At 45.9% G+C, this 27,367-nt stretch overlaps 1 long non-coding RNA gene across 1 annotated transcript; it reads right to left on the reverse strand.

Moving 5' to 3' along the window:
- Window positions 1-693: 693 nt before the first annotated feature.
- On the reverse strand, window positions 694-6,517 carry LOC143272900 (uncharacterized). The gene is made up of 2 exons (XR_013050533.1): window positions 4,455-6,517; window positions 694-1,624 (listed from the first exon to the last, which is right to left on the reverse strand). It is a non-coding gene; the product is annotated as an uncharacterized LOC143272900 (long non-coding RNA).
- Window positions 6,518-27,367: the final 20,850 nt, after the last annotated feature.

A 27,367-nucleotide genomic window follows, 5' to 3' on the forward strand; every position in this document is an offset into this window, starting at 1 on the left:
GGACGCTTCAGGTTCAGGGAGTGATTATCTCAAAGAATATAGTAGAGAGATTGAGGAAGATACCCTCTCACCAACCTCTTACCTCCACAACCACAAAAAATTCCTCCCACTGTACCCACTCATTGTGCTACTGGGAAAGTAGGTGATTGAAGAACATGAATTTGCTGATACTTGCCCTTTTTGATTTACAGAAGTAAATCAAGAAGAGAGGTCTGCACAATTCGGTTTAATAACCTGTTCTCTTTTCCTTGACTTTCTCATGTATGAAACGTGGAAAGGCACCAACCTAGAAAGGCCACTATGAGGTCTCTGAGAGAACACACACATGCAGCTCCTGACTCACAGTTCACAACCGATGAGCCCAGCTAGCTCACCATTGTTACTGGTGAAAGAACACACAGGACCCTTTGCACCCCCCAGCTGATTGGGGGAGATCCAAACCCTTCACAGGACAAGGGTCAAGGGCAAGAATGAGGTTTGCTCTAATCTTGGGCCCGGTCTCCAGCCTTACATCTGCTTGTAGCAACCATGTGACAGGCTGTCTTATTCAATTTAATTATACACACATATAGAATATACACACTTTGACAAGCACACCGAAAACACATACAAAAGCCTTGTCATTACAAAGTGCAAAGGTGTCACACTGGAGTTCTCTCCACTAATAGGAAGAAACAAAGACTTACTACAATGTCATCATCATAATTAAGTAAAATTTATGAACTCAAATACATTTACTTGGGCTTTTTATGGCTCAGGGGTTAGGAAATAGCTTCCTTATGTAGACTGAAAAAGTTATATTTTTCTTCCCCAGGACACTCTCAAGGTCATACTTTGATGCTAATACACGCTGTTCAAGAGAGAACAGGGCCCAGGCCTTTGTTTGCAGATGATGGCTAGGAGAACCATGGGTCTCCAGAGTCAGTACTTTCCCATCGTGCACCTCCCACAGAGCTGATGTCAGACATCCAGAAAAGAAAAGAACCTTAGACCTTGCTTGGTTTGAGGTTTCTTGGCAGCAGGATTCTATCAAACGTGAGAAAGTTCAGCTCTCAATGTGGGTATTTCCCACAGGGTGCCTGGTTGTCCCTAATAATGGCTTTGCTTTTTAAATTGATTCCTCCCTGATGACAAAGGCTGGGCTTTTGAACTTCTGACTATAGGTGGGCAGGGCATTTTTTGACTTGGCTTCACTCTCTTACAAGAGTAGAAAAGGCTTAGTTGGGCACCTGGTCGTTTGTGGCCAATAATTACTCTACAATTGTCTTGGTGCATTACCGAAACTCCAGTTTTTGACTAAAAGCCAACTCTACTCTTTAAAACAAACATCTTTTGAAAGTCTGGCATGCATTGAAATGATCTTAAAATCCATTTCATAAATAGATTATGGTACACTGGTACATTTCAGGGCTGGTTTTTTTGTTTTGTTTTGTCTGTTTTTTTAACGAAAATGTTTTGCTTCCATGGGGTGTCACACTACTAGCTACTCGGTCTGGGTTTTGCCCGCCCTTACAAGCACCCTTTGCTAAGCTGTCTTCATGCCTCCGTGGACGTACCCCACCACTGCTTCCAACAGGCCCACTCTGGGATGTCTCACAACTGAGGCAGAGGCAGTGAGAAGCACCTGAAAAAGCCCGAGAAACAAAACGTTTTCTTATATTTGGAAGACAAAGGGGGGAGATTGGGGGGGCAGAGGGGTGCAGTGTAAAGCTGGTGAGATGGCTTAGCAGTAAAGCCAAGGAATCCTCACACTGTAGAAGGAGTGAGCCAGTTCTTTCAAGTTGTCTTTTGACCAACATGTGCTCTGTTGCAAGTGTGTGCCCACATGAAATCAACAAATGCCATAAGGAAAGGTTTTGATACAACCACATCGCCCGTGGATAGACTTTCATAGACGTAAGTCTTCTGAGACGACCAGGCCCCCGGTGAACTGGAAATTCAGTCACTGCGATTATTGAATTGAGGGCTGGGGGAATGATTCAGTGGACGACGTGCTAGCTGTAAAGGTGAGGACTGGACTTCGGATGCTCAGCAACCCATGCAAAGGTTCACTGTGTGCTGCTTTGGAGCAAAGATGCCACACACATGACACTTGAGTGTGTGTCTGGTTAATCAGTGGTAAATATTCACCCAGAAAGCTGGGAGAGGCCGAGCGGTGGCGGCACACGCCTTTAATCCTAGCACTCGGGAGAGGCAGAGGCAGGTGGATCTCTTGTGAGTTTGAGGCCAGCCTGGTTTTGCTCTACAATGTGAGTTCCAGGGCAGCCAGAACTGTTACAAAGAGAAACTCTTGTCTCAAAAAGAACAAAAAAAACCAAACCAAAACAAAAAACCAAAAACCCAAACCAACCAACCAAGCAAACAAATAAACAAACAAAAGAAGCTGAGAGACCTCCGGCCTGGAATAGGACATGCCAGCCCTCTGCACTATACTTAGCTACTGTGGCTCTTCATGACACGATCTTCGGCATTAGTCCCTCCTCATCTCAAACTCTCCAAGGACACTCACCACTCTAACGGGAAAGACCCAGGGGATGCCCGATCCAGACAATGAAGAAAACCTATCCTGCAAGGAGCATCCAAGTTATAAAACATTTCAAAGCAGGTTTTGCCTGTTTGCTTATTGTTTCACGAATTCCCCAAATGGTTTTAACACGCGTGTGTTCGGTCCTTACTGTCTCCTCAGGCCAGTGAGCAGAACCTCACTCTATCCCGGAGGCTGCCCAACTAGTGCTTTCTCCAGAGCAGGAAAGAGAACCCAGTTATCTTTGAGGACTAGGCTTCCAATTACCCCTGCTACACGCCTGGTCACCACCTCTCACTAGATAAGGCTTTCTTTCTGTGAATGCCTGCAGATGGGTGGGAAGGATTCCTAGGGAGGGTCAAGCAATCATTAGTCACAGATATTCTTGTTTGGATCACTTAGCTGGCTTTGACCCAGGGCAGAGATTCCTGCCCAGTGGGCGTGCAGACTTGGGCCACACAGGGTAAAAGAGGAACCATAACACAGTGGCAATCTGAGCTCCCTTCCTATTGAAGAAGGCTGGTAAGTGCGGCAGCTCTCCCTTCCCCTCCAGGGTCTCACTATGTAGCTCTGGCTGGTTTGGAACTCACTATCCAGACAAGGCTGGCCTTGAACCCACAAAGATCTGTCTGCCTCAGCCTCCCAAGTGCTGGGAACAAAGGCATGAGCCACTAGGCCCAGCTTGTTATATCACTTTCAAACAAATGGTACTGACCTTCACAAAGGGAAGGTCTTGGTGCACTTTCTATAGGTATTATCATGGCAATGAGAATATATATATATATATATATATATATATATATATGTGTGTGTGTATTTATATATATATTTATATTTATATTTATATGGCATGGTAGTGCACTCCTTTAATACCAGCACTCAGAAGGCAGAGGGAGGCAGGTCTCTGAGCTTGAGAATAGCTGGACCTACATAGTGAGCACCAGGCCAACCAGAGCTGCATAGAGAGAACCCTGTTTCAAAAACAAATACCCCAAACTAATATACACTTAAGCCAAGCGTAGTGGCTCACGCTGCTTGTTACCTGTAGTTGGGGTCTGGGCCAAGCGTTTCAAAGTTCTTGACTTCTTATTCAAGGAACTGAAATAAAGGCTCAGATGGATTTGTAAAACTATCCAGAAAACTTTATTGTGGAGGCAGGAGAGTCAGGAAGTCAAGGTTATCCTCAGCTACATAGCGAATCAGGCCAGACTGGGCTATGCAGGACATAGTTTCTTTTTTCTTTTCAGTATTTTATTTTCACTTTATATGCGTTGGTGTTTTTCCTATATGTGTGTCTGTGTAAGGGTGTCAGATTCCCTGGAACCGGAAGTTACAGACAGTTGTGTGCTGTGGGGTGTTCTGTATGGCAAATGTGTTGCTCTGATTGGTCAATAAATAAAACACTGATTGGCCAGTGGCTAGGCAGGAAGTATAGGCAGGACTAACAGAGAGGAGAAAAGAAAGAACAGGAAGGCAGAAGGAGTCACTGCCAGCCGCCGCCATGAAAAGCAGCATGTGAAGATGCCTGCAAGCCACGAGCCACATGGCAAGGTATAGATTTATGGAAATGGATTAATTTAAGATATAAGAACAGTTAGCAAGAAGCCTGCCATGGCCATGCAGTTTGTAAGCAATATAAGTTTCTGTGTTTACTTTGTTGGGTCTGAGCAGCTGTGGGACTGGCGGGTGACAAAGATTTGTCCTGACTGTGGGCAAGGCAGGAAAACTCTAGCTACAGTTGTGAGCTGCGATGTGGGTGCTGGGAATTGAACCTGGGTCCTCTGGGAGAGCAGCCAGTGCTCTTAACCACTGAGCCATCTCCCCAGCCTACAGGATGTAGTTTCAAATAAATAAATAATAAACTAATATGATCTTATTGTAGTAAAATTTCAAAACATAGCCATACATAAAACATTTCAATAACACTCACCAGCTTCTGTGTTATATAGGAAGCCACGGACACATCTCTTCCTGCTTTGTGTGCTCTTGAGGGAAGCATGGCCTCCCTCCATCTCTGTAGAGCTCACAACAGCCGCACAAGGACCATGTGTTCATAAAAGAGTGACATCCAGTGATTAGAGGATAGCCCTTCTCTACGCCATTGTAGAACATTGTCTATAAAAGCTGGAACAAGATAGATGAGCTGGAGAGATGACTCAGTGGTTAAGAACACTGGCTACTCTTACAGAGAACCTGAGTTCGATTCCCAGCACCCACATGGTGGTTCATAACCATCTGTAACTCCATTTCTAGGGGGCCTGTTACCCAATTCTGGCTTTCTCGGGGACCAGACACACACAGTGCCCAGATATTCATGCAGGCAAAACATCCAACCATACACTTATTTTTTTTTTAAAGAAACAAAATGGAAGTACTCATTGTGTCTTATACCCAAAACAGAGATTTGTATCTTATACCCAAATAGTCAAATAAAATCCAAAAATAGACACTACCAGTATCCAGGAGCAAAAACACATAAAAATATAATCTCTGAAATGAGGCAGATACAGTCTGGAATCTACTCCCTCTGATCTTCAGCAGCAACGTGCCCACAGGAAAGCTGTTTAAACATTTTGAGACTCCAATAACAGTTTGGCTCTGCTCACCTCCATACCTGAACCCATGCTGATGGAGTGATGATAACTAAAAGGCTCATAATTGTCCTGGTGGCTGACTAATTCTGGGCTGTCCGGAACTAAGCCAGTTTTAGCGCTGAAAATGCCATACCTTGACCTCAAGTCAACCGGATGATCAGCTACCCTATGGAAAATTAGTCTCTCCATATCTATTTTTTCTCTTCTTTTTCTTTCAGTGTTGGGGTCAAACCAAGAGTCTTGCACATCCTAGATAAGCATGCTACTGCTAGACTACTCCCCAGACCCCTACTTGGTTCTTAAAGCTTATCAATGGAGACAAAGCAACAGTTGGTTCATTTCAATGGCCTAGACAACTCACGTGACCATGGAGGCATCCAAGGGAAGGGGAAGGGGGCATCCTCATATTCTGAAATAGAGACCTGGAATTCATCAGTCACTGGTTCTAATGACTACCACACTCCTTACTCCTTCTTGCCCACTCTGGGATTATAGTATCCCCCCAGTGACATTCAGACCTAGCGCACTGATCCGCATACAATCCTTGCTGTAAGACTATCTATCATTCCCTGTGCTTCACTCCAAGAGCAGTGACATGTCGGACTTTGGGCGCCAAATAAAGACAGATTCAGCTTCTCCCTCAGGGATACAATTTGTGGATTGACTGACTGACTGATTGATTGATTGATTAGTGAATCCACTCATTAGACAAGTGTTGGTTGGACCCTACTAATATCGGAGATGTGCTAAGTGAGGTGACAAGAGCTTTAGCACAAAACACATAAATCTAAGGAAGAATGAGATGGTAATAGCTGGTAATATTAACCTTTTACTACGCCACGTACAGATCTCATTTCCTCTATTAAATTATTCCCAGGGTGATTGGTATTTTCTCCTCTGCATGTTCTCAACATTCACTAAAGACTAAATTTATGAGCTGAAAGGAAGCAAGGCTTAGGAAAGTGCTCAGACTACTAAGTTTGTGCCTCCTTAGCCCAAGAGCATTTCCAGCTGTGCCTCCTGGGGCAGGCGTGGACTCGAAGAGCTAGGACTCAACATTGGGAATCAGGATGCTCCCACACTTGCTAGTCCCTGCAGCTTCATGAGACTACAAAGGTGCCTTTGGTTGTTCCTGAGAAAAGTCACTGCTTCAGAAAGTCTAGACTGCAGTGGTCAATCACCTGTGGAGCTTTAAAAAGATCTCTGTGTGGGCTAAACCAGTTAAATCAGAGTCTCTAAGATGTCGTGAAGCACACGCATCAGCATTTGGAAATGCTTGCTGGGTGGAGCCATTGGCCTAGGAGCATGGTTCTCAAGCTTTAACAGGTGCCAAAGTCACTTGGATGGTGGATTCAAGCCAGATCTCTGGAGTCCATCACTGGAGTTTGGGGATCAGGTCTGGAGTAGGTCTAGGGATTTGGATTTTTTTATGGCTTCTCAGACAGTGCCACTGGTCTGGGGACCACACTGTGAAGATGTCTGGTCTGGGAGATACTCACTGTCCTTAACAAACTAAATGGAATGAGAAAGGGAAAGCCTGGGGGATTAGCCTCTCTCTGTCTGCCAATCAAACTAGACCATTTCAGAATTGGGAACCTCCAGCCTGTGGGGGAATTTTCTTGATTAATGATGGGGAGGGGGGAGCTAGCCCACTCTGGGCAGTGCCACACCTGGGCAGGTGATCTTGCGTAGTATAAGAACGTAAGCTGAACAAGCTATGTGGAGAAAGCCATTAAGTTCCGCCATGGGCTCTGCTTCAGTCCCGGCCTCCCACTTCCTGCTTGAGTTTCTATTCTGGCTTCCCTTCACCATGGGCTGTAAGCTGTAAGGTACTCAGCCTTCCTAATGCTACCACCCTTTAATCCAGTTCCTCATGTTGTGTTGACCTCCCGACCATAAAATCATATTCATGGCTACTTCCTAACTGTAATTTTGCTACGGTTACGAATCGTAATGTAAATATCTGTGTTTTCTGATGGTCTTAGGTGACGGCCGCCATGAAAGGGTCGTCTGAAGGCCAGGTTGAGGACTGTTGTGTAAGGTGGAGTAAACCTTCCTTCCGGAATGGCCTGCTTACCACAGCAATGGAAAACAAAGGAGAACAGCAGCCTGTTTTAGCTTTGATTCTTCTTGCAGAACCCGACTGCCCCGTGGGCTCGGATCCACTTGAGAGATCTGTAACCTGAGATTTAGTCAACAGCCAGGTAGGTGGCTGTGAAGTTTCTTCTGGGAAGGTAGGGCTCTTCAAGCCCTTAGTTCCAGAGGTGGTCACAGAAGAAGCACTCAGGCTCACCAACCTAAGTTTGGCAGGCAGGGGCTGGCCTCCTCAGGAGGTCAGGTTTAGCCAGGTCCCTTTGGGAACCCAGAAACAGACTAGAATCTTCAGGGTGAGTCTGATACCCTACTACTTTACGTGTCTTCCCCCTCAAGCCCCCTCAATTTAATTTACAGGCTGGTGAGATGGCTCAGAGGTTAAAAGCACTGGCTACTCTCCCACAGGGTCCAGGTTCGATTCCCAGCATCCATATGTTGGCTCACAACCCTCTGTAACTCCAGTCCCAGGGAATTTGACACCATCTTCTGGGTGCTGTGGGATGGTCTGTATGTCAAATTACTCTGATTGGTCAATAAATAAAACACTGATTGGCCAGTGGCTAGGCAGGAAGTATAGGCGGGACTAACAGAGAGGAGAAAAGAAAGAACAGGAAGGCAGAAGGAATCACTGCCAGCTGCCGCCATGACAAGCAGCATGTGAAGATGCCGGTAAGCCATGAGCCACGTGGCAAGGTATAGATTTATGGAAATGGATTAATTTAAGATATAAGAACAGTTAGCAAGAAGCCTGCCACGGCCATACAGTTTGTAAGCAATATAAGTTTCTGTGTTTACTTGGTTGGGTCTGAGCGACTGTGGGACTGGCAGGTGACAAAGATTTGTCCTGACTGTGGGCAAGGCAGGAAAACTCTAGCTACATCTGGGCTCTGTGGGCACCAGGCATTTACATGCTTCACAGACATACATGCAGGCAAAACACCTGTACCCATAAAAAATAATAATAAAAAGATCTTTTATTTACTTATTCTTATGTGTATGTGCTTTCCCACTGAACTACACCCCCAACTATTTTTTAACTTCAAGTGCACAAAAGTTGATTAATAATATGCCTTAGACTATAGTATCCATTCTCGTTTGTTTCCTTAGTCTCTCATTAGCCTCTCTCATTTTATCTGTATCTTTATGGTATCTGTCTGTCATCTATCACCCATCTATTTGTCTTTCCACCCACATTGGTCTCTTCCTAGGAGCAGCTGTGCTCCTGTATTTAATGTGTCTTTTGTTTGTGTGAGTTATACAACTGTATATAATCCAGGCTGTGCTGTGTAGGGTTTCATATTTCCTTTTCCAAGGACAGCAAAGGTCTATGCTTTCACCATTACGCAAGGCTGCTGCTGCTGGCTGTGTACAGTGCTCCGACCACCAGCTACGAACACTAACATACATTGTCTCTCTCTGTTGACCAGCGTGGAATCGGCTTTTTAAACGCCCAGCAAGAAGACAGGATAATCTAGAGATGAATCTCCACAGCTCCCCAAATCCCTGGTCACCCCAAAGAGTAAAAACTCATGCAAATAGGATGGGTGTGCAACAAAACACAAAAGTTCCTTAACCTCTCATTTCTGAGCAGATCAGTACCTGTGATGGTTGGCTTAAGTCACCCACGGAGTGCTTTGTTCCAGCAGCGCCGGAAGCTAAGGCAAGGATGGACAGCCATGTTCTGGGCTATGCCCTGTTCGGAAGATCGTATTAGTTCACTTTTCTGATACGATCATGAGATAACTAGGGATGGGGACTTATAAAGAGAAGACGATTTCAGCTCAGAGTTTCGGAGGCTGAAAGTCCAACAAGTATAGTGTGGGTCCTGGAAAGGACCATGGGTTGTATCACATCACAGAATGGCAGAAGTGTGTGAGAGAAGGAGGGAAACCCCAACCAGAAAAGAAGCCCCTATCGCTTCTCGGCCTTTTGGCTAAGATCAAGTGCAGAAAAGAAGCCCCTGAGCAGGGAGGGGCCAGGAACAAGTCTACCAAGCTCCGCCTCTTAAGGGTCCAAGCTCCTCCTCTTAAAGGTCCTCTACGTCGCCAACCTCACTCTGAGGGCCACACTTCCAATCCATGGATGGAAAGAAAACCTCACCCAGTTACAGCAGAGACACTGACCCAGACCTTGATACTCACCCCTGGTTCCCTCATTCCCGACCCATGCAACCAGGCAGCCAGCCCTACCTCTGGACAGGACGCAGTCCATCCGCTAACTGTCCCAGGGACAGCAATATCACCGTCTCAGACCACAGCCGCTCCTTTCTAAGCCTGAGCAATCTTTCATCACACACAGCTAAGTATGGCAGAAATTCTCACCTGGCCGAAGAAGGACGCCTGGTTTGAAACCAATACTTTGCCTCAGCTGAGTGAGGGGCCGCATGGCTACAATCCTAGATACTTGAGAGCAGGAGGCAGGAGGATTGCAAGTTCGTGGCCAGCCTGAACAACTTAGATCCTGTCATAAAAGGCAGGGTTTACAAGAATGGGGAAATGTTCGCCTAGCCTCCATGGGGTCCTGGCTAAACTGAGAGGCATCGCTGGTTATTAGCTGCCAGCCTAATCATTTCTCCTCATTTTTCACTCCCAGTCTCCTCTGTAGCACTTGAACCAATCATTTCCTGTCTTCCTTACAGTTATCTCTCCAGTGGCTTTTTGTTGTTGTTGTTTTTTCGAGACAGTTTCTCTGTGTAGTGTTCACTCTGTAGACCAGGTTGGCTTCGAACTCACAGAGATCCGCCTGGTTCTGCCTTCCCAGTGCTGGGATTCAAGGCGTGCGCCACCACTGCCCGGCTAACTCTTCCCTTATTGACAGTTTCTCCAACTTCTTTCTCTTGCCCGAAGCACAAAGTTCAGACTATTGTCTGGCCTATGCTTTGGACACAGCCCCAACCTCTTTGTTTTTTTTTTTTTTTTTGAAGATTTTTATTTATTTATTTATTTTTATATATATCCATGTGAGTGTATGCCACATATGTGTGTGTGTGTGTGTCTAAGGAGGCCAGAAGAGGGCATGGGATTTCCTGCCGCTGGACTTGCAGTGGTTGTGAGCCACTGGTGCGAACACAGGGAACGTAACTTGAGTCCTTCTCAGGAGCAGTGTGTGTGCCCTTAAGCACCAAGCCTCCTCTCCAGGCCCTCCTGCCCACGCCTATCTTCACAGTTAATTTTTTTTTATATCATTCCCCCTCATGTGACCATCACAGCAGTTAAATTCCACCACCTCTGCCGCAAACACACCACACCTCTCACCACCTTTAGCTCCTCGTGGTCTCCAGCTCTGTACCTCCAGTTCTGCTCACCCTTGAGAGCTCAGCGCCAATGGGTACGTTCACGGAGCTACCACCGACTGCTCCGCCCAGTCTCCTTAGTCCAAGCTACCAAGTTACCCCCTCTGCCTCTGAGTTCTTTGAACTCTCCAGACCTCTCTCATGAAAGCCTTTCCTGTGTGTGCTGAAGTTGCTTGTACTAATAACAATAGCTATCCCTTAGTTAGGGGATTTTTTTTGTTCATTTCTTTTTGTTTGGATTTTGGTTTGCAGATATTAAACCTAGGGCTTGGCGTCCTCTAGACAAGTACTCTAGCAGTGAGTTACACACCCACCCTCTTTTATTAAAGTCTTTAAACATTTTCCTGTGATTTATTTTCTTTTTGAGACAGTCTGGCTATGAAGCTCTGGCCTGGAACTTGGTATGTAGACCAGGCTGGCTTTGAACTTACAAGATCCTGCTGTTTCTGCAACCCTAGGATCAGGCATGTTTTCTTGTTTAATCCTCCAGAGGACTTCATGAGGCATAGTATTAGCCCTGTTTTGAAGGTTAGGAGGCAGGGACATGGAGAGCTTATGTAACCTACTATGTGAATCAACACTTGTAGCCTCAACTGCCTGAGACACAATTGTGGCTTCCTAGATTGGAAGTCCTTGCAGCTTGCTCCATCTCCACCCCTCTCCCGAGTCCCTAAAGTTCTGAAAGGAAGCACAGGATGTGTCAATGTTCCCTTCCTCCCGCCAGCCACCCAGGAAATTAGTGACTGTTACATGGCAGTATGGACTATATTTTGGGCCCATTTTCTCACCATTCTCTCCATTTTTTTTTTCCTGTCTCCGCTCCACTTTCTGTCCTCAGCCTGTACAGAACACAGTGCTGTCAGGAGGGGTGGTCGGGTCACTTTCTTTTCCAAGAACTCCCAGAGGTTCTGGGAGCAGATGCCTGCTCTTTGTGCCCCGGCTCCAGCCCTCTGCAGCAGGCAAACACTCGGAAATTGTAACCTCAGGTTGCTTAGGGGACAGCTGTCTCCAAGCAAACCTGAGAACCAGACCTTTGGCCATCTCCAGATGGAGTACTGCAGCCTTGCAACCCTGGAAGGGATCCAGCTGTGGTCCACACTTGCCTTATCTTCCCCGAACAGGAACGATCCTTTCACTGAGAAGTGGTAAACAGTGGTAACTAAAAGCCAGCGTGGATTTAGTTCTGCTGAGAGACCCTCCAAAAACAAAACAAAACAAAACAAAACAAAACAAAAAAAAACAACCCAGATTTTTCTGTTGGCTTTTTTATTCTTCTTCCTTTTTCAAAATGAGATTTTAGGTTGGGCTGGTATATACACAGGGACAAAATTGTTAAATTGCTTTTGAGTCACAATCCAAGATTTAGATTTTTTAAAAATTTTATTCATTTATTTGGTTTGTTATTTTGAGACATACTCTCACAGTATAGCATGTTGTCTTCAAATTCTTGATTGTAGGTCTTTATCACCACTACTGGCTAGATAGTACTATTTTTATTTTTCAAGGTTGTTTTCCCCTCTTTGAGAAAGGCTTGAACTCTTACGTGCTGGGATTATAGATGTGAGCTACCACATTCATCTAGATATTCTAATTCTTTTTTTTTTTTTTTTTTTGGTTTTTCGAGACAGGGTTTCTCTGTGTAGCTTTGTGCCTTTCCTGGAGCTCACTTGGTAGCCCAGGCTGGCCTCAAACTCACAGAGATCCACCTGCCTCTGCCTCCCGAGTGCTGGAATTAAAGGTGTGCGCCACCACCGCCCCTCGATATTCTTATTCTTATGATGATGATGATAATGTTTTTCAAGACAGGGTTTCTTTGTGTAGCTTTGACTGTCCTGGAACTCTCTCTAGACCAGGCTGGCCTCAAACTCACATAGATCCACCTGCCTCTGTCTCCCAAGTGCAATGCCCAGCTAGACATTTTTTGTATGTTGTTTTTGTTTGTTTGTTTGTTTTAAGACAGGGTTTCTCTGTCTGTCCTGGAACTCACTCTGTAGACCAGGCTGGCCTCGAACTCACAAAGATCCTCTCATTTCTGCCTCCTGAGTGTACCACCACTGCCTGGCTAGACATTATTTTTTAAGACAAGGGCTTAAGCTGGGCGGTGGTGGCACATGCCTTTAATCCCAGCACTTGGGAGGCAGAGCCAGGCGGATCTCTGTGAGTTCGAGGCCAGCCTGGGCTACCAAGTGAGCTCCAGGAAAGGTGCAAAGCCACACAGAGAAACCCTGTCTCGAAAAACCAAAAAAAGACAAGACTTAATAAAAAATAAATAAATAAATAAAAAAGGAAATGCATGCCCTATTCCTGGAAACACAAGCATGGTAAGAGTATCTACACGCTCACTATGTCAGCAGTGGCTGGCTGAAGAGAAGGAACCCCATCCCCCACTCACCCACCCCATCCCCCCACTCACCACCCACCCCATCCCCCCACTCACCACTCACCCCATCCCCCCACTCACCCACCCCTGTTGTGTAGAAGGAACCTAAGAAGTATCCATTGAATGAATACCACAAATACTTAGAGTTTGGGGCTGTGCCACCATAAAACGCAATTTTTAAATTGGCGGTCCTACTGAAGGTGATGATATGTAATGTAAAATGATTAGATCAGTAAATAAGTTACTTCCTGTTTTAGAATCTTTTGTCACGTACTCCCATAGAGAGTACCCGAGGGGCCAGCAGGAAAGCTTGGTTGGTGGGAATAAGAGACACTGACATTTATAACAGGGTTGGACTCAGCCAGGTGTGCGCTAAGTGTTCAGCACTTCCGTGGGTGTTAGAGGAGGAGAGACAAGACTCTTCGGACCGGCCCTCTGAGAACTGTCAACCCGTACAACAAAGTAAGAGACAGCCCAGCATTGAGATAGACAATGCTCGCTGGACGTATATGGGTGTTTTATATGAAAGACATGCCTTTTGACCGCACAGGCCAGGAGCAAGACCGCTTTGCCTGCCCAGGTGTCCTCACCAGAGTGCCTCACACTTAGTCAACCGATAAAGCCATGGTGAGATGTCAAGTACCTTGGTGAGATGCACGTGGCTAATGAAGATTTTAAATCAAGACTGACAAGACTAATCAGAAAGTTCATGTTAACACATGACCTGCTCTGGAGGAGGTGGGAGTGAAATCTGGTTCTGGAAAAATCCCTTCAGGAATTTGTCCCCTAATCCTTATTGAAGCCATCCGCAGGGAGAACCTGTGGTAGCCTGGGATTTGGTTTGAACTTGAAGTTTTTGTGGTTTGCTGTGCCAAACCACACTTTTTCCTCAGGCAAGGACCGGTTCTGCACAAAGTCCAAAGGCAAAGAAAGAGACAGGGTGAAGGTGGGGGGATGGGGTGGGTGGTGAGTGGGGGGATGGGGTGGGTGGTGAGTGGGGGGATGGGGTGGGTGGTGAGTGGGGGGATGGGGTGGGTGAGTGGGGGGATGGGGTGGGTGAGTGGGGGGATGGGGTGGGTGAGTGGGGGGATGGGGTGGGTGAGTGGGGGATGGGGTAGGTGAGTGAGGGATGGAGTCAGGTCGTTGGGAGACAGTAAACATTAACTCTAAGCCTGGAAATCTTATTTGAAACTAATTCCAATATTTAAGCAGCCAGGAAGATCTTTCTTTCCTTCCACCCTCCAATCCAGCCACGTTCTCCAAGGTCTTCCTATAATCCTTGGCATAATCTACCAGAGATCTTAAAACGATCATATCTTCTGATCTAGTACTATCCCTTCTGAGAAAGTTTAGAATATAACCAGAAACCAGAACAGACTTTTTCTGGAACAAAGAAAAATAAATGGGTTCAATATGAAAACAGGAAACTTAAAGAAAATGTGTGTGTGTGTGTGTGGTGTATGTGTGTGTGTATGTGTGAGTGTGTGTGTGTGTGTGTGGTGTGTATGTGTGTGTGTGGTGTGTATATGTGTGTGTGGTGTGTGTGTGTGTGTGTGTGTGTGTGTGTGTGTGTGTGTAGATAGACAGGTAGATCACTGAAGTTCACTTGCCGGCTCGTCTAGTCAATCAATGCATTCCAGCTTTAATGATAGATCCTGTTTCAAAAAGTATGGTGTGGAAAAAAATGGTTGGGGAGAGCTTTAAGACAGTGGTGTAGACCCCTGGCGTCTATGCACACTCCTGTACACGGGCACACACACACATTCTAGAGCCAGATCTAGATCTGTATCATTGCCCATAAATCAAATCCCATTTGAACTGACTTCAACATCTTCCTGGTTCTCTCATTAGCATTTGAAATGATATCTTTGTGAGTGTTTATTTAGCAATTCTTCATGCATACTAGGCAAGCCCTGCAGCACCGAGGCACATTCGTGGCCCGATTCGTGTTATGTTTACATGTGGTCATAATGTGGCCTCACTTTGAAGACAGCTCTTTACCACTCTGTGTCCCCTACACTCTAGGAAGTAGTTGTCATTTTCTATAAAACATGCTTTGCTACTTGAGGTCAACTTCTAAAGGTTTAATTTATTTTGATTTTGTGTGTATAAATGTTTTCTTGCATGCATGTCTACACATCACGAGTGCTGTCTGGTACAAGGAAGCCAGATAAGAGCTCCAGATTCCCTGGACCGGTATACAGACAGGCAGCTGGTGTAGACAGGTGGTGTAGACACCTGCAACAGTGGGTATAAGAGGAATGGACGCCTAGCCATCTTATGAGTGTATCGTTTTCTGTTTCCTTTCTCTCTGCTCCTCTTCCTCTTTTTAAGTCTCTCCATTGTAGGAGTTATGAAGGGTGTAAGCCACCGGGTGGGTGCCGGGAAACCAACCCAGGCCCTCTAGAAGAGTAGCAAGTGTGGTGATGTATTGTGTCCCTCAATAAAATTTATCTGAGGATCAGAGGAAAAGCCAGCCACTATAGTAAGCCTAGAAGTCAGGCAATGGTAGCACATTCCTTTAATTCTATCACTTGGGAGGCAGGGATCTGTCTGGATCTCTGTGTGTTCAAGGCCACACTGGGGCATAGAGCCAAGCGTGGTGACACACACCTTCAATCCCAGCATTAACCATAGAGGTCTGGAGGTCTGTACAGACAGACAGGAAGTGACAGAGCTGGGCAGGAAGAGGAAGTGATATAGCTGGGCTGAGAGAGCCAATGAGAGAACAGAACAGAAAGGCATATAGGTGTGGATATACAGGAAGTAGCTCTCTTTGGAGACTGAGGTGTTGGTGAGGTGAGGTTAGCTTTATTTTAAAACAAATATTTTCTTTATTCCTTTGATCTCTCTCAGGCTTTAACCCCAATTTCTGGCTGTAGGCTTTTATTTAATAAGACCATTTAGCAATTCATCTACAAGCAAGTGTTCTAAACCTGAGCCATATCTCCAGCCTCACTTTTTTTTTGGTTTTTCAAGACAAGGTTTCTTTGTGTAGCCCTAGCTGTCCTGGATCTCGCTCTGTAGTCCAGGCTGGCCTCAAACTCACAGAGATCTGCCTGGCTCTGCCCTCCGAGTGCTGGGATTAAAGGTGTTAGTAAACTTTTAAGCATAAAGTGTATGTTTAAAGCTCAATTAATTTTCATGAAATCGGCACACTCAAGTCACCGGTCCCCAGATGAAGAGCAGAACACTACTTACCATCCTGCAGCTCGTCTGTGCCCACCCTCACTCACCAGTCCCACCCTTCCCGTAGATAAGCATCACGTGACTCTACCTGTCATCAGTTCGTGCCATCAGATTTTGAACTTCACGGCAATGGAGTCATGCAGCATGTTCTCATCTGCATCGGGCTTGCCTGGCTCATCACGTGTGAGCCTTATCCCAGCTTGGTGGACTGTAGCTTCTTCATCGCCCTTGATGCATAGCGTTCCTTCGTGTGATTAGAAACAAACCGAGGTTGTTTCTGGCTTGTGCTTTTATGAATTAATAAGGACATTAAGCACCAACGGATATTTCAATACTTTTTTTTGGGGGGGGGTAAAAACAACAATACATTTTTTGCTGACCGGAGTACATATTCATTTAAAATATGAAAAAAATAAAACCTAAAGTAAAAGTTCAGTTTTTCTTTTCTCTCCATCCAAATGAAATTATTTTATGTAACGGAATTGAAGTGTGAATACGTTCCAGAAGGATTAGCCTCCACTCACCTTCATTGGCAATTTCTCTGCCCTGATGATGAGCCCAGGAGCTAGTTGAGAGGTTTCTACTGGTGTATGAGGAGGTGAGGCGATCTGAGCTGAGGAATGTAGTGGAGGGGTCGGGGGAGGGCTAGGGGGTGATGAGGGGGTTGGGGGGGTAAGGGGGTTGGGGGGGTGAGGGGTGGGGAGGTGAGGGGGTGGAGGTGAGGGGGTGGTGGTGAGGGAGTGAGGGGGCAGCGGTGAGAGGAGAGGGGTTACTGACCTCCGCTCACTCAAGGTCTTGACCTGCTTCCCTTGGAGAACAAGTCACCTCAGATTTAGCATGATTTGTTTCAAATAGGTTAGTTACCCTTGCAAAGCACTTCCGCAGCCGCGACCTCGGACGAGCTTGCTCTCATAAGAAGGCCGGTATTTTCCTGGCTGTTCCGAACTCCAGTGTTTAACCCTTATGACTACATATCACGACGAGACTGGTGGATGAGTATCGCGTATTCCTCCCCTCAGAGGTCAGACTCCATGATCTGAGAGCCCATCCTTTCCAGATCAATCTGATAACTCCCCCGTGAGCTCTCTTGTCAGAAGCAGAGACTGAAGGAGGCATGAAAAGTCAGGGGGAGTGGAAAACGTGCCCCCATTCTGTCTTTATTAGCAAATACTGTAGACTCCAAGGGACACGTCAACACATGACCGTATTCAACACACGGCCAAAACAGTGACACAAAGCGTGAGTGCTCACTTTGGCCTGTCTCAAGGGGGCCTGGCCTAGAGATGTAGGATAGTCTCCACCTTGCAGGTTCGGTGGGCCTGGGGCGCGGGAGCAGTGGAAATTCATACGGCAGTGAGATTGCTAAGCGTAGTCCAAGCCGCGTTTTAGAGTCCCTGAGAGTTTGGGGTGCAGTGATACAAAGGACAGAATGTCCTGGGGAAGTTGTGCTGAATTTGGGGGTGAGTGTGATATGTGGAAAGGAAGGTATGTAGAGGATTAGCCGCCAGGCTGAGGTCACAGAGGTGATGACAGAGAGACCCTGGCGGAACTGGTGTAGCGGTGCATCTGAGAGAGACTTGGTCTGGGAAGAATTCTCAGGGTTCAGATCTGGACTTGCGCTGTTTGAGATCCTTTGAAACTGGCTCACTGGGACTTGCCGTGAGGCACCGCCAGCCCTCCTACTGCAGATGTCACGGGATGTGGCTGTGGCCTTCCGTGGACGGCCAAGAAGAATGGGACTCACCTGACAACTCCTGACAGGCACCCGCTTGCACACGTTGCTTCAGTGCCTGAGAAAGGATTAAGGCTGATCCATGCCAAGTCTGCCAATGGGCTCATTCCAACTGGGCAAGCTCATTGTTGTTGACGGCTTCCAAGTGGGTATTTTCTTAGAGATGGAGTCCATGCAAGAAAAATGACATTCTTGTTGCCAAGAATAAGTAAACAATTGACAAAATGCTAAAGGGAAACGTGAAGATGTTTCTAGGCTTCCCACTGGGAACTGTTTGCCCCTTTCACACTGAAAAGGACCAATAGATAAAGATAGATGTTTTATCCAGTGTGTGTGTGTGTGTGTGTGTGTGTGTTTTGCTGGGGAGCAGTGGTATTCAACCTTCCTAAGGCTGCCACCTTTTAATACAGTTCTTCAGTTGTGGTGACCCCCAACCATGGAATTATTTTGTTGTTACTTCATAACTATAATTTTGCTACTATTATAAATTGTCACCTAGATGTCTGATATGCAGGATATCTGAAATAAGACTCCCATGAAAGGGTTGTTTGACTCCCACGGGGGTCATGACCCACATGTTGAGAAACATGGGTTTAAAGCTTGTCCTTGCCTGTTAGGACCCTGTCACTGCATGCCCACAGGGAGCCTCTCATTTAATTTGAAGAATTAATAGAATTATTTCCACTGCAAACCTATAACATTAAAAGCTTATGAGATTATGGGGCTGGAGAGATCATTCAGTGGTTTAGGGCACCGGCTGCTCTTGCAGGTCAGAGTTTGCGTCCCAGCACCCACATGGTGGCTCACAACTGCCTGTAACTCCAGTTTCAGGGGATCCAATGCCTTTTTTTGTGGCTTTCACAGACACCAGGCTCACATGCACTTAAAACACCTGTACACGTAAAATAAAAAAAGAAGGTTTCAAAGTGTGAGATTAAAGATATTACAACAGGGTTCCTTTGCCTATAACTGCATCTGCCCAAGTCTTTTTCCTCTGTGAGCACCATACAGTCTCATCCTTCTACTGGTTGGAACCAGTAGTCCACAGGCTAGTTAGACTGCCAGGTTGGATAGTTTTCCAAAGGGCTCAGCCTGGCTCAGTGGCTTCTTACTCCTTATCTTCAAACAGATCCAAAGGATTTGGTTGCTTCATACACATCAAAGATAAACACCTGGTTGTGATGTAGGCTTTCAAAGACATTCTTTGGGGATAACCCAGCCACAATTGCTCAATTGTTCACACAGAAGCACAGATTACTAATTACTGGCACGTGAGCATTTCTCTTCTATACTAGCTGGGGTTTCTACCTGACCTGAGCTTACACAATGCAGCAGCGGCCTGTTTCACATTACTGCTGCTTTTTTGCCTTTTTTTTTTTTTTTTTTTGAGACAGGGTTTCTTTGTGTAGTCCTGGCTGTCCTGGAACTTGCTCTGTAGACCAGGCTGGCCTGGAACTCAGAGATATGCCTGCCTTTGCCTTCCCCAGTGCTGGGCTTAGAGGCATGTGCCACCACCACTAGCTTTCTTTCTTTCTTTCTTTCTTTCTTTCTTTCTTTCTTTCTTTCTTTCTTTCTTTCTTTCTTTCTTTCTTCTCTCTCTCTCTCTCTCTCTCTCTCTCTCTCTCTCTCTCTCTTCTTTCTTTCTTTCTTTCTTTCTTTCTTTTTCTTTCAAATGTTCTTCTTCCTTCCTTCCCTTCCTTCCTTCCTTCCTTCCTTCCTTCCTTCCTTCCTTCCTTCCTTCCTTCCTTCCTTCCTTCCCTTCTCCTCCTCCTCCTTCTTCTTGGTTTTTCGAGACAGGGTTTCTCTGTGTAGCTTTGGCGCCTTCCCTGGAGCTTGCTTTGGAGACCAGGCTGGTCTCGAACTCACAGAGATCCGCCTGCCTCTGCCTCCCGAGTGGTGGGATTAAAGCCATGTGCCGCCACCACCAGGCTCAAATTTCATTTCTTTTTTTTCTTTCTTTCCTTTTTTTTTTTTTTTGTTTTTTGTTTTGTTTTGTTTTGTTTTTCCAAGCAGGGTTTCTCTGTGTAGCTTTGCACCTGGAACTTGCTCTGTAGACCAGGCTGGCCTGGAACTCACAGAGATCTGCCTGCCTCTGCCTCCCGAGTGCTGGGATTAAAGGCATGTGCCACCACCGCCTGGTTCAAATTTCATTTCTTAAGTATGTTTCAAATCCTGAAAAAGAAAAAAAAATATCACATCGAAGTAAATTTGAGCTTCATATAAGTTCATAAGGTACATTACTCTGTGTTCATAAGGAAAATAAAACCATTAACAGGCTGGTAACAAACATTATTTGCCCCAGATTGTGGCTGAAGTTTGTATCTGGTAGGAAGAGTATAAAATGTGATGACATGATGTCTTCTCACTAAACAGAGCTCCATGGGGCAGAGGTGGGAAAAGAGCTGGTCAGGAGAATCTAGTCACTAGGCAATCTTGTTGTCTTTAAAAAATGAGTCAACTGTGGTCATCAGCAGGCACAGGTGGAGGGCCAGCAGCAGCTACCATTGCCTTATCTTCTCCTTTTATCTCTCTTTTTCATTAATATTTAGCAATTTCATGTGTATTCTCTCCCTTCCTCCTTTTCTTTCTCTTGCAATGCAGTTTGAGCATGCCTTATCTGAAAATCGGAAATGCTCCAAAATCTATATTTCAGAGTTTTGAGTTAGGAATGTTTAACAAGTAAAGTGTATGCAAATACCCCCAAATCTGGAACCCTCTAAAATCTGGTCTCCTTCTGTTTGCAAGCTTTTGGATAAGGGCTATCCAACGTGCATATGGTTTTCCTGTTACTAAATGAACACTTCTTGTTATCAAAATAGAAAATCTGATGAGAGAGAGAGAATCATTATCATTAAGGATTATTAATTTGGGCCCCAACTTCTCATTTTCTTAGAAGTTTATTTCTAAATTCTCAAGAGAATGAAAGGTTTCCTGGTGGCCCGGGGTCTCAGCATGTTGAGGAATATTATTTTAACTAGGTAAAGATATATTGCATTTGTTTATGCTGCAGACTATTGCTTTAACTGTGTAAAAGTGTGTTATATTTGTTTCTGCTGCCTTTGTTAATGATGTAAAGATGTGTTACACTTGTTTTTGCTGCATTTGTTTAATTATGAAAAGATGTGTTGCTCTTTCACCTTGCCTGCCTAAGGCACCTGATTGGTCTGATAAGAGCTGAACAGCCAATAGCTAAGCAGAGGAGGAACAGGCAGGGCTGGCAGCCAAAGAGAATAAATAGGAGAAGAAATCCAGGTGGAGGGAGGGCAGAAGAAGAGAGAGGAGAGAATGAGGGAGAGAGGAAGATGCCTGAGGTCAGAAGCCAGGGCCTGGAAGAAGCAGACACAGAGTAGGACATATAGAAAGAAAGATAAAGAGCCCCATAGCAAAACATGGACGAAGAGAAACAGGTTAAGTTAAAAGAGCTAGTTAGAAACAAGCCTAAGCTAGGCTGGGCATTCATAGCTAATAAGAAATCATGAGGGCTGGAGAGATGGCTTAGCGGTTAAGAACACTGACTGCTCTTCCAAAGGACCCGGGTTCAATTCCCAGCACCCATATGGCAGCTCACAACTGTCTGTAACTCCAGTTCCAAGGGACCAGGGGACCCGCACACAGACAAAACACCAATACACATTAAATAAATAAATAAATAAATAAATAGAAGAAATCATGATTTGGGAGCTGGTTGGTGGCGTAAGAGAAAAAGCCTGCTACAACAGTGGGTAAAGACACCTGTTGTCAAGACCGGGACCCGCAGGATGGGAGGGGAGAACCAGCTCCTCAAGTTGTTCTCTGACCTCCATTCATGTGCCCCCCCCCCCAGCCTCCTCCACACAGCAAAATTGAAATGTAATTGGTGTTTTTAGAAGAATGACTCTGGAAAACACCTTGGATCACTCAGCGTTGGGAGAGAACACTGCATTGTCCTTGCACAACTAATGGGTATACGCCATGTCACTTACGTTCTAACAAACAAAAGGAAAAGGTTTGGTTAGCGCTGGACTCGCTCAGCGTGACAGATGCTCAGTGTAGAAAAAGCCCATGGGACCAGAGCGGATCGAGTTTGCAATATCTCTTCAGATTTAGTCTGGGTTCCTTGCAAGGCAGAAATCACTATGCTGTTTAAAAATCTCCTCTGAGCCAGGCCTAGTGGAAAACTTTTTTTTTTAAAGAGTTACAGACGTAACTGGGCGCAGCACTTGACTAGCATGTGTGAGGCTATAGGTTCCATCTTCAGTATGAATGGATGAAAGAAAGAAATGACATAGAACCAATGTTCTCACCTGCTCCCTCCTTCTCTCTTTGCCCTACTCCCCCTCCCCTTTTTAAAAAAATATTTTTCATTTGCCTTCTACCCTTCCCTTCTCACGTTTAGGTGAATTCTAGTGTGAATTCACTAGATTGAGAAGCATTCAAGATAGAAAGCCCACAAGATAGAAAAGCATTCAATGTGTGCATTTGTAGAAACAACACAGAATGTATTAGTGTTTGGTCCGGCCGACATTTCAGACATTCACCTTGGGTCTTGGAGTGTAACTAGTACCAGGAAGGAGAGGCTCTCACATTACAAAAAGCAGGAAAAAAATTCTTCCATCTCAGTCCCTAGTATCCTCTCCTTTTCAAAGAGCAGTATTGGTGAAATTAAGCTCAGTCAGTAGAGCATGGGACTCTTAATCCCAGGGTCGTGGGTTCGGGCCCCACGTTGGGCGCCAAATATTGGTGAAATTATTAAGGCCACTCCACGTAGTTAAAAGGAAGATTTATTTAGTGGGTGACTTACAAATGAAGGAATAGGTAGATTGTGGGGGTCTGGGGAAGGTGTATCGCAGTCCAGCGGTGTTCTCTGGAGCTCTGCTCAGTCAACCTCCACTGTCTAGGGTCCAGGAACAGAGAGCGCACTCGCCCATCCAGGTCTCGGGTCTCCTGTCACCTCCTCTGGCCCTACCTTGTAGGCGTGACAGTTGCCAGAGTCTCAGTGGGGGTTGGAACTTCCAGATCCAAGCTGGAATGGCTACCCACTACAGAGCAGGCAAGACCCAGAGCCAGAGCTGGGGGAAGGGGGGGTGGGGATGATTCCCCTTGTGAACTTTTACCAACTGTGCTCTTGGTGGCTGTGGGTGTGTGTGTATGGGGGGGTGGTTAGAGCATTTCAGAGGGACTGGAAAATGGGGAGATTACAATCATGAATTCAGTCCACCATTTTGAACTTGTAGCCCTTCCAGGGCTTTTAGGAGTTTTTGATTTGTCTCGTTTTGTTTTTGAGACAGGGCCTTGCAATCCTGGGTCTCACTAGCCATACTCACTATGTATACAGCCCAGATTGTGATTTCAGGGCTCTCCTTCTTCTCCCTCCTGAATGCTGGGTTATAGACACACAGCGCCATGTCTAATTCTTTAGGAGCTTTAGGGAGTCCACACGTATATATTCACACATTTATTTGCTTTATCAGAATTAAGCCATGTGAGTACAAACACTGGTACCTATGTTTGTCTTTCAGACATCTGAGACATCTTATTCCTGCACAAATATTTGGAATCTTATTTTAAATATAAAGAGCGTATCATCATAAGGACGTGTTGGTTGAACTCTTACTGGTGGATTCAGGTTGCTTTATTCTTTCTGTGTGATGAACATAGCTCGAATATCTCCCTAATTGCTGCCTTAATTGCTTCCGAAGGACAGAGTAATAAAGATGGGACAGTAAGTGTTCTTGTCCCCACCCTTAACCTAGTGACTGAGCACTGGCCTCACACAGCCTACTCCCCAGCAGCTGCATTTTGAAGGCCTTTCAGCACTTACTATTCTTGCATGTACGTTGTTTTCCATTTTTTTCTTTATTTTAAATACATTTATAAAGAGGGATTATTAGTGAGGTGTGGTGTGATATTCCATTGTGCGAACATCGAGTGCATTCCATCATCAATCCAGCTTGCTTTTATCCCCTCTACCCAAACTCTAGCAAACACTGCTCTACATCCCAATCAACTTCTTAGCACCCATGTTATAACAACGCGTGGTCCTTGGCTTTCTATGTCTGGCTTATTTTACTTAGCATAGCGTCTCCCAGCGCTGTTCACTTGGCTGCAGATGACGGGATCCGGTTCCCCTTTAAGACAGGCTAGTGTCCCGCAGCGAGCATGCGCCACCGCTGTCTGCCTCTGCGCAGCCCCTGCTCACCACCTAAGCGGACGGCTTAGCTTAGCCGTTGGGAACAGAGTCCCGATACCCAGGCGTGTTCCCACATTCAAGCTGCGAGCTGGATGCTAACAATAAATCCAGCTCCTTTGCTTGGTTGGGCCACTGTAAACTGCTTTCGTGTCAAGATCTGCTTTGCTTTCCAACGTGGGAGTTGACAGCATCAGGCTGTGGGGGTGGAGGCCTAATCCTGCTCTCAAAGGATGCCTGAGTCACCCTCCCGCTTCCTCTCTCCACCCTTCCTGACTCCACACACATCCCTTCCTTTCTCTCTCCTCTCTCTCTCTCTCTCTTTTTTTTTTTTTTCTCACAAGTGGAATTCAGCCTAAAGGTTCTACTGAAATAGAAGTGGAAAGTGGTGTCTATTCTATTATTTTCAGACTGGAATTCACCTTGTCTCTGAAGACAGAGCCGTGCTAAGTTTTTATCTTACGAGCTGCTTTGAGCAGTCAAGTTCACGGAAGGGAGGAAAATCTCCAGAGTGAGGACTGGAGCTTGCTGCTCAATGGTAGACCTATACCTGGAGTGCACACGGCTCTGGGGAAGATCTCCACGTGGCAAACAGAATAAAAGATGCTGGGAATAGACACCAAGGCCTCACAGAGGTACAGGCCCAGCCTGTGTGGTTGTTTATTTTAGATGAACTTGGGTGGACATCTATTTGGGCAGTAAGTCTTACATGGATTGCCACTGAGTACATTCCTTGTATGATTTGAACATCTCCTAGCTGTCACGAGCCTAGGAACATCGGCACACAGGATTCAAGCCACCCGCCTTCCTCTTTTTATTGCTACTGTCCACACTACACCCACTGCGATGTAGCAGTGGATTTAAAACGTAATGGGGCCACCATGACTGGTCAGTGTATTTTCTAGACTGAAAAGCTAAAGAAACATAAAAACAAAGTTTCAAAACCCCTGCAGCGTTCTGCAGCTCTGAAGTCATGTGTTCTTACAGCCTGCAGAATAGGCAATGTGACTGCCTTTTACAGATCACAAAACTGTAGTGGACGGAGGTTAAAAACTGCTGAGGTCAAAGTCCAGGGTGTGTGTGTGTGTGTGTGTGTGTGTGTGTGTGTGTGTGTGTGTGTGCTCGTGTGTGCCAGGGTGCCACATCCGGGCACTCACTGCTGAAGGAGAAAGAAGCAAGTAGTCCAACCGGCAACTCCCAAACTAGGGATTTTATGCTCTCCAGTAGAACTGTGAACTCGACAGTTCCCAGACCCACCTGCCACAGGGCGAACGTTCTCGTGTTCCCTCTCTTGGCATATACACACAGTCTCAGAAACCTCAGACAGACTGTTTCAGTAGCTCTAGTTCCCATGATAGGCTTTCCTACTTTCAGCCAGTCGCAGATTCATTTCCGGGAGATTCCAGATTTTTTTTTTTAAGAAAAGGGATAGCTAGAACTCGGGAAAGCAATGCTATTAAATCTCCTGGAATCCACACCAGAGTGCTGTCTGCCCCAGAAGTGTGAAAGGCACACACTGTTCAGGTTTAGAACCGGTGTCAGGGCAGAGGTATCTACTTTGGAAGAGCAAAGAGCAGGGAGAATAGCAAGAGTTCCATGTTGGGGTAGCCAGGCTTGCAAGGGTTAAGGCACCTGAGCAATACAAGGAGTGTCCCATGGTTCTCACCAGGGCTGTGTGAGACTGTTTTCAAAACTGCTGTTTGCAGACATGAACAGATTTTTTTCCTATAAAAACTTATATTCAGGTTTGTTAGTGGTTAAGAGCACTGTCTGCCCTCTCTGAGGACCCAGGTTTGGTTCCCAACCATTTGTAACTCTGGTTCCAGCGGATCTGACACCCCTTTCTGTGCTCTGAGGACACCCAGCACACATGTGCAGGCAAACCACACATGAAATTAATGAATTAAAAAAAGAAACACCCCAGCACTCGGGAGGCAGAGCCAGGCGGATCTCTGTGAGTTCGAGGCCAGCCTGGGCTACCAAGTGAGTTCCAGGAAAAGGCGCAAAGCTACACAGAGAAACCCTGTCTCGAAAAACCAAAAAAAAAAAAAAAAAAAAAAAGAAACACCACTGTTTTCACTCTAAAATGGCATTTTCAAGTACCCTGAGGGTCCATCTTCAGAGAAGGCTTGCACGCAGCCGGGAAACTGAGTCTTGAGGCCAGCTGAACCTAGTGATGATGAGCCTGGCTCCTTCTGAGTTTGGAAACCTTCAATTGAGTTCAAGAGGAAACTGAGGTTGTTTCTGTGGGAAAACACAGAAGTCAGGGACACCAAAACCCAAATCAGCTCTTCGTCTGTCTGAGTCCCCGTGGTCAAGGCCACGGGCCAGTGACTGGAAGATTTGGCTTCTCCCTGGTCATTTAACGTCAGTGGGCGAAAATTGGTAATGTGGACACTATTTGCACTCCTATTTCTTTTGCTCTCTCCCCGATCACCAGAGTTGCTGCTGGGCACACAGCCAGTGCCCAAAAGTGGTTGTTTCATGGAATGAATAAGGGGATTTACTGAGATGACTGGAATGCCTTGGTGCAATGGGCTATTGCAGAGATGAGTTCTTTGAGATGGTAATAAGTGGTTAGCGTCAGCTCTGCAAGGCAGAGCAGGAGTGTACTGCTGAACATTCACACAAGAGTCAGGGAGTTAATCCCCAGGGACAGCTTTACCACTTCTGAGACACAAGGCCTGGGGTGTGTTACCTAACCTCCAGAACCCCATCTGTAAAGTGTAGGCAGCGAGAACAACTGTAATGCAGGGTTATTAAGGGGTTTAAGTAAGACAATGCATGTAGAATAATTAGTAGAGTATTTGGAAAACAGAATTGGCAAGATCTTAGGAGTTATGCAGGGGGTCAGACCTCTGGGGCGGCCCAGAAATGATGGAGGGCCCTTCCCATAAGGGGGTCCCAGAGCTCACCTTGTCCACAGTCTTTGCATATCATTGCAAACTCATTAAGGACCAACTAAGATGCCTCCTCTTCCAGAAGCCTTGATATGGTGAGAGGCCCAACGTTTCCTCTGGTCTTGTACTTACTTTCTTTGATTAAGCTCTAAGACTCCTCTTTTCCCCTCTTCTCCCTCCTCTCCTCTTCTCTTTTAACCCAAAGAGTAGGCAAACCCTCAATTACTAAGCTATAATTCCCAGGCCAAAGCCACACTCTGTGAGAGTATTTTTTTTCCTTTTCTTTCTTATTAAGAGATGTTTCTATTCGTTTTACATATCAACCATGGATTCTTCTGTCCTTCCTCCTCCCAGCCTTCCCCCCCAACCCATCCCCCATCCCCACCCTCTCTAAAGCAAGGTCTCCCCTGGGGAGTCAGCAGAGCCTGGTACAGAGACAACTAGCCAAACTAGTGGAAACACATGAACTGTGATCCAATAGCTGAGAAGCCCCCAT

This window comes from Peromyscus maniculatus, chromosome 4 (assembly GCF_049852395.1).
Source record: "Peromyscus maniculatus bairdii isolate BWxNUB_F1_BW_parent chromosome 4, HU_Pman_BW_mat_3.1, whole genome shotgun sequence".
Classification (NCBI taxonomy): domain Eukaryota; kingdom Metazoa; phylum Chordata; class Mammalia; order Rodentia; family Cricetidae; genus Peromyscus; species Peromyscus maniculatus.